The sequence below is a fragment of the Dermacentor albipictus genome, chromosome 10 (assembly GCF_038994185.2).
Source record: "Dermacentor albipictus isolate Rhodes 1998 colony chromosome 10, USDA_Dalb.pri_finalv2, whole genome shotgun sequence".
NCBI classification, from domain to species: domain Eukaryota; kingdom Metazoa; phylum Arthropoda; class Arachnida; order Ixodida; family Ixodidae; genus Dermacentor; species Dermacentor albipictus.
Window position 1 is genome coordinate 101,387,966 of NC_091830.1, and position 7,130 is coordinate 101,395,095.

The 7,130-nt window shown below is 57.2% G+C and overlaps 2 non-coding genes across 2 annotated transcripts; both read left to right on the forward strand.

Moving 5' to 3' along the window:
• Positions 1-3,706: 3,706 nt before the first annotated feature.
• LOC139051120 (small subunit ribosomal RNA) lies at positions 3,707-5,521 on the forward strand. The gene has a single exon (XR_011509249.1). It is a non-coding gene; the product is annotated as a small subunit ribosomal RNA (ribosomal RNA).
• A 1,237-nt stretch (positions 5,522-6,758) lies between these two features.
• On the forward strand, positions 6,759-6,911 carry LOC139051127 (5.8S ribosomal RNA). Its single transcript, XR_011509255.1, has one exon. It is a non-coding gene; the product is annotated as a 5.8S ribosomal RNA (ribosomal RNA).
• Positions 6,912-7,130: the final 219 nt, after the last annotated feature.

Sequence of the window (7,130 nt, forward strand, 5' to 3'; positions counted from 1 at the left end):
AAGCTTGTTCGCAAGGCAAAACCAACGAAGGCAACCTCGTAGAAAACGGAACAGGCGAGCGGAAAACACGCGCAAGGGGAATGCTTACTTCCGTCTGAATGCGACCGCTCAAGGCGGCTTTCTTTGAGGCCTTCGTTTCAAGCCCGTGCGCAAGTGTAATACACTACGCGCATTTCCCTCATTTCCTTTTATTTACCGCAAGGCCCACTGAAAGTTTTCATACGGCACAGGCCGGGACGGATTGCAACGTGTCGATTCGACCGCTAGAATTAGGTAGCGCGCCTCATGTACGAATGAAAGAGAATGAAAAAAAAAAAAAAATAAATATAGAAAAGGCTGCGCACTCCTTCCAACCGGAAACATAGAGGGCAGGAAGATCGCCATGTGGAGCACAGGTGTTGTTAAAAAAGAAAGAAAGAAAGAAAGAAATAGCGCTACCCCATCATCTTTACCGTGTGCGTGTATACACACACACGCACACATATGCACGCGCACGCACGCGCGCGCGCGCACGCACACACACACACACACACACACACACACACACACATACGCACACATGCTAGCATAGCTTAAGCACAGCTGGAAAGCTCAGCCTTGCGCAAGAAAAAAGGACCACGCCCTTTCGCAAGCCCCTTTGAAACTTTTAAATGAGAAACATGTGTACAGCGAGGTCGTTCGAAACTGGCGCGAAAACGCATCCGCGCCATCTGTGTGCGGAACTAGGAAAACCTACGGCCTTCGCCATACAGAAAGAAAGGTAGATGGCGCGAGCTAACGCTCCGTTGCATACTAAGAACGAGAGCTAGTGAATAATGGCAGAAACGTCTTGGGAAGAGAGAAAAAAACAACAACAACAAAAAAAAAGAAAGACACGCAAGTTGTTGGCTCGCGCAAGCATTCTATTTTACAGCGAGTAAAGAGCATAGCAACTTCTCACAAGAGCAGCAAGAAAGACAAGAAGAACGTGAGAGAGGGGGAGAAACAGGCGCGTTTCTTTGGAATGCAGAGCATGCTGCACACACTATGAAGTGCCAAAGAGACGGGGAAAGCAGATGGCGCGATTGTGTATGTCCTCAAAGCTTGAAAACAATTTCTAAACTACAAGGTGTGCCGAAGTCCGCCTACTCTCATCAGGTTGCTCCCGCCTCCAATTGCATTTAAATTAAAATTACAGTCGCCTCAGAGGCAGAGAGAGAGAGAGAGAGAGAGAAAATGTGTACACTTGCTTCGCGCAGCTGCACCCGTTCAAATTTTACAGCAACAAGAGCACTCCCGCAGGCACAAAGTCCGCTGCCGCGTCCGCCGGGGCGGAATGCACTCGCTTCCGTAAATTGTCGTGCGGCAGACTGCTGCATCGTAGCACACCTGAAACCGCGCAGACGTCAGCGATCGCCGCGAGATCGCTGCGAGCGCTAAAGTCCGAAACCACGTCCGCCGGGGCGGCGGGAGCTCGATACCCCTTCACGAAACTTCTGCGTGTACACCGCCGCACGGCCACGGCGGAGTCGCTGGCATCCTGCGCGCAGTTGCATTGCGTCGCGCCGGGAATCGTTGAAGCCCCACGCAGACGTCGGCGTCGGCCCCGACCTGGCTGCGAGCGCTCGAAGAGACCAAGTCCGAAGCCACGTGAGCCGGGGCGGTGTGAGCGCGACTAAGTCCGAGACGACGTCAGCCGGGGCGGCGTGAGCGAGACCAAGTCCGAGACTACGTCAGCCGGGGCGGCGTGAGCGAGACCAAGTCCGAGACTACGTCAGCCGGGGCGTCGACTAAGTCCGAGACGACGTCAGCCGGGGCGTCGAGCACGCCGCGGTCGCTTTTCCCACTCTTACTCGAAAAATGGCGAAGGGGCCGCGCTAGCGTGCCTTGAATCGGTGAGCGGCGGTACCGCGGCGATCGCGAGAGCTCAAATCGGCCGTGCCAAGGCCAAATATTGGCGCTCGGCTCGGCGCAGTACGCCGCCTTGTCGCACGAGTACGGCCCCGTGGAGGTCTGGTCACTTATCGCTGCTCTTATAAGGGGCCGTACCGCCCTGGCCGACGTTGTACCGTAGTGCCGTTTTCGGCTTGCGCGTGTTCGTGGTGGTGTCCGCGCACCGCTCCGCACTCGAGAATCGTGCCCACGACGACGCGAGCGCTCGGAAGAGACGCAAGTCCGAAACCACGTGAGCCGGGGCGGTGTGAGCGCGACTAAGTCCGAGACGACGTCAGCCGGGGCGGCGTGAGCGAGACTAAGTCCGAGACTACGTCAGCCGGGGCGACGAGCACGCCGCGCGCGCTTTTCGCACTCTTACTCGAAAAATGGCGAAGGGGCCGCGCTAGCGTGCCTTGAATCGGTGAGCGGCGGTACCGCGGCGATCGCGAGAGCTCAAATCGGCCGTGCCAAGGCCAAATATTGGCGCTCGGCTCGGCGCAGTACGCCGCCTTGTCGCACGAGTACGGCCCCGTGGAGATCTGGTCACTTATCGCTGCTCATATAAGGGGGCCGTACCGCCCTGGCCGACGTTGTACCGTAGTGCCGTTTTCGGCTTGCGCGTGTTCGTGGTGGTGTCCGCGCACCGCTCCGCACTCGAGAATCGTGCCCACGACGACGCGAGCGCTCGGAAGAGACAGAAGTCCGAAACCACCTGAGCCGGGCCGCGGCGGGAGCTCGACGCCCGTCACGCAACTTTGGCGTACAAGCCACCGCACGGCCGCGACTGAGTCGTCGCCACCGTCCGGCTGGCTGCACTATAGCACGCCGGGAACCGGGAAAGAACCGCGCAGAGGTCGTCGTTTTGCCGCGGCGTTGGCGCGAGCGCGCGAAGAGACAAAGTCCGAAACGGCGTCAGCCGGGGTGTCGAGCACGCAGCCCGCGCCGGTCGCACTCGTGCTCGGAAACGGCGAAAGGGCCGCGCTAGCGTGCGGCCCCGTAGGGGCACAGAAAGGCGATTGTTCTGGAAACCGCGCTGTCCATAGGCGAGAGATTGCCGTTCGCGCATTCGGTCGACGCGCTGCGCTTTCACGACTTCGGCATTGCGCTGCCGACGTAAGCTTTCCATCTCGCTCGCGGCGCTGCGAGGCGGCACGATTTTCGCCAAACGCTCGTCGAAAGTGGCACGAGTACGGCCCCATGGAGATTTGGGAACTTATCGCTGCTATTATATGGGGGTCCCAGAGAGCAGTCGCCCCCAAAAGCGACCTGGGTGTTTGATATGCGGCGGGCTTCGTGCCCGTCAAGCGTGTCCCCGGTATCGCTCCCGTGGATCCCACAGCTGACGTCTGCAGCCTCATCCGCTTGATGCGTTAGGGGCTGGTTGTCGGACGACGCTTTCTCCACGATATCGAGTTGTGTTCCGCATCGTCCTCGGACGAGTCAAATGCGAAAGCGCCGAAGGCGCGGGCGTGACCCGTCGCCTGGCGGCTTTGCCGTCTCGGCTACGTTGCAAGTGTCGGTCGGTCCACCTGTGCTGCGGGCTCAAGAGAAACCGCAAGCCGTGATCGAGTCGACACAACCAGTCTATCGAGAATGTTGCGTGCTTCTTGCCGCGTGGCGATACCCGGCCCTTCGGGGAGGGCGCCGTAGCGAGCTCGAACGCCGTCGTCTCGGACTGTGCAAAGTGCTACTCTTTGCAAGAACGAAGCGTGCTGGGGCGCCTGAAGGTGGCCTCGGCATCGCAAAAACGGCGTCCGGCCTGCTTGACAGGCGGGACGCGCAGTTGAACGATTACCTGGTTGATCCTGCCAGTAATCATATGCTTGTCTCAAAGATTAAGCCATGCATGTCTAAGTACATGCCGAAATAAGGCGAAACCGCGAATGGCTCATTAAATCAGTTATGGTTCCTTAGATCGTTTCTTCCTACTTGGATAACTGTGGCAATTCTAGAGCTAATACATGCAGTGAGCCTGAAGCCCTTTGGGCGACGGGTGCTTTTATTAGACCAAGATCGATCGGGTTTCGGCCCGTATTGTGTGGTGACTCTGGATAACTTTGTGCTGATCGCATGGCCACGAGCCGGCGACGTTTCTTTCAAGTGTCTGCCTTATCAACTTTCGATGGTAGGTTACTTGCTTACCATGGTTGTTACGGGTAACGGAGAATCAGGGTTCGATTCCGGAGAGGGAGCCTGAGAAACGGCTACCACATCCAAGGAAGGCAGCAGGCGCGCAAATTACCCACTCCCGGCACGGGGAGGTAGTGACGAAAAATAACAATACGGGACTCTTTTGAGGCCCCGTAATTGAAATGAGTACACTCTAAATCCTTTAACGAGGATCAATTGGAGGGCAAGTCTGGTGCCAGCAGCCGCGGTAATTCCAGCTCCAATAGCGTATACTAAAGCTGCTGCGGTTAAAAAGCTCGTAGTTGGATCTCAGTTCCAGACGAGTAGTGCATCTACCCGATGCGACGGCTCGGACTGAACATCATGCCGGTCCTTTCTTGGTGCACTTCATTGTGTGCCTCGAGAAGGCCGGTGCTTTTACTTTGAAAAAATTAGAGTGCTCAACGCAGGCGAGTCGCCTGAATAAACTTGCATGGAATAATAGAACAAGACCTCGTTTCTGTTCTGTTGGTTTTTGGAATACGAGGTAATGATTAAGAGGGACAGACGGGGGCATTCGTATTGCGGCGCTAGAGGTGAAATTCTTGGACCGTCGCAAGACGAACTACTGCGAAAGCATTTGCCAAGAATGTTTTCTTTGATCAAGAACGAAAGTCAGAGGTTCGAAGGCGATCAGATACCGCCCTAGTTCTGACCATAAACGATGCCAACCAGCGATCCGCCTGAGTTACTCAAATGACTCGGCGGGCAGCTTCCGGGAAACCAAAGTGTTTGGGTTCCGGGGGAAGTATGGTTGCAAAGCTGAAACTTAAAGGAATTGACGGAAGGGCACCACCAGGAGTGGAGCCTGCGGCTTAATTTGACTCAACACGGGAAAACTTACCCGGCCCGGACACTGGGAGGATTGACAGATTGAGAGCTCTTTCTTGATTCGGTGGATGGTGGTGCATGGCCGTTCTTAGTTGGTGGAGCGATTTGTCTGGTTAATTCCGATAACGAACGAGACTCTAGCCTATTAAATAGGTGCGGGGTTCCCAGCACCTTACAACCTTCTTAGAGGGACAAGCGGCTCCTAGCCGCACGAAACAGAGCAATAACAGGTCTGTGATGCCCTTAGATGTCCGGGGCCGCACGCGCGCTACACTGAAGGAAGCAGCGTGTCTTTATCCCTGTCTGAAAAGACTGGGTAACCCGTGGAACTTCTTTCGTGATTGGGATAGGGGCTTGCAATTGTTCCCCTTGAACGAGGAATTCCCAGTAAGCGCGAGTCATAAGCTCGCGTTGATTACGTCCCTGCCCTTTGTACACACCGCCCGTCGCTACTACCGATTGAATGATTTAGTGAGGTCTTCGGACCGATGTCCGGCGCGGCCTTTCGGTTGCGCCGGTCTGTTGGAAAGATGACCAAACTTGATCATTTAGAGGAAGTAAAAGTCGTAACAAGGTTTCCGTAGGTGAACCTGCGGAAGGATCATTACCGGATTGTTCGAGGGTGACGAGCGCCATTGTTTCTACCCCGTGTGGGTGAAGCAGCTCGCTGCGCCCGACGCTTTCCGCCGCTGGCCCCGCTTGGACGCGGGGACGGCTATACCCGAACATGCCGGGGATTGCCCGAATTTCGAAGGGCGCCCCGTGCCAAATTTGTTGCGCCCAGTGGACGCCGGCTGCAACCTTGGACGGTTGGCTTGGCCGCGCCCGCGGGTAGAAACGGCGTAACGCACACTGTTGGGTGGGCTTTCTGAAGTCCGCCTCGGCACTCTTGCGCGGAATGGGAGTAAGACGACCCGACCTGCTGCTCTTGCCCAGTACGAGGGGAACGGCGAAGCGTGCGGTCGGTCAAGGAACTGACGGTCGAGAGCTAATGCCGCTGCCGCTTAGTACACACGGAACCGTGGTGCGAGCGCTCTCCCGTCCTCCGCGGCAAACGCTGCCGAGTCTGAAAAGGCTGGCGGCTGCCGGTCGCTTCCTGCGGCGAGTGTGGAGTAACGACCCGACTTTGTTGCTGCCCAAGTACTAAAGGAACGGTGCGGCGCTCGGTCGGTCATGGAACCGGCGGTATTGAGGGTGCGGCTGCCAAGTACGGAAGGAACCGTGGCCTAAAGCACTCTCCCGTCCTCCGCGGCAAATTCCACCGCGCCCGAAAGGGCCGGAGGCTGCCGGTCGGCTCCCGCTCGTGACGCGCGAGGTGTCGAGTTCGCGGTTCAATGCGACGACGTCTGCAGGCTATTTGCCCGCCGCCGAGGGAAAGGCGGCGTTGCTGCGAAGTACCGAAGGAAACGCGGCTTTGCTACGTCGGAAGCGTTCTGCGGTTTGCGGACTTGTGCGCTTTGGGAAGGCGCCGCACGTCGAAAGAGGAAGTACGGACAGACGAGGGACTGTAATCCCGTATTCGAACGCACTTGCGGCCAGGCCCTTGCTGGCTTCGTCTTCCGCCTCAAGTAGACTTGTTGTGGCTCCGGCGCAGAGAGCCGTCCCTGGCACTGGCCGAGTGGCTTTGGAGAGCTGCGCGAGTACGCGCGCGCCAAGCTCTTGTCTTTCGTCTCGAGTAGGCTGTTGGATCAGCAGCGGTCATGCGGAAACGCGTGACCGCCGAACGAAAGAGCGAAACAGGAGTAGCGCACGCCGAAAGGCGCTCTTCGAAACCACACACAGGGAGACGCCACGTGCCTGAAACACTGGTTGTACTGTACTGAATTGAACAAACTATTTTTCACGACTCTAAGCGGTGGATCACTCGGTTCTCGGGTCGATGAAGAACGCAGCCAGCTGCGAGACTTGGTGTGAATTGCAGGACACACTGAGCACTGATTCTTTGAACGCACATTGCGGCCTTGGGTCTTCCCTTGGCTTCGTCTGTCTGAGGGTCGGATCACATATCAAGAGAGCCTTCGGCGCACAGGGAACGTGCGTCCGTCGACTCGTTTTGACCGCGTCGGCATCATGGACAGTACGTTGAGCGCTGAAGCCACGCGCCAGCAACCTCACGAGAAGGAGACGGTGGCGAGCCGTCGTGCCAAATCTTCGAAGAGACGGAAACGAGGCATTACTACTGCAGCGTGACGAGTGCGCGCCTCTGGCAAGACCGC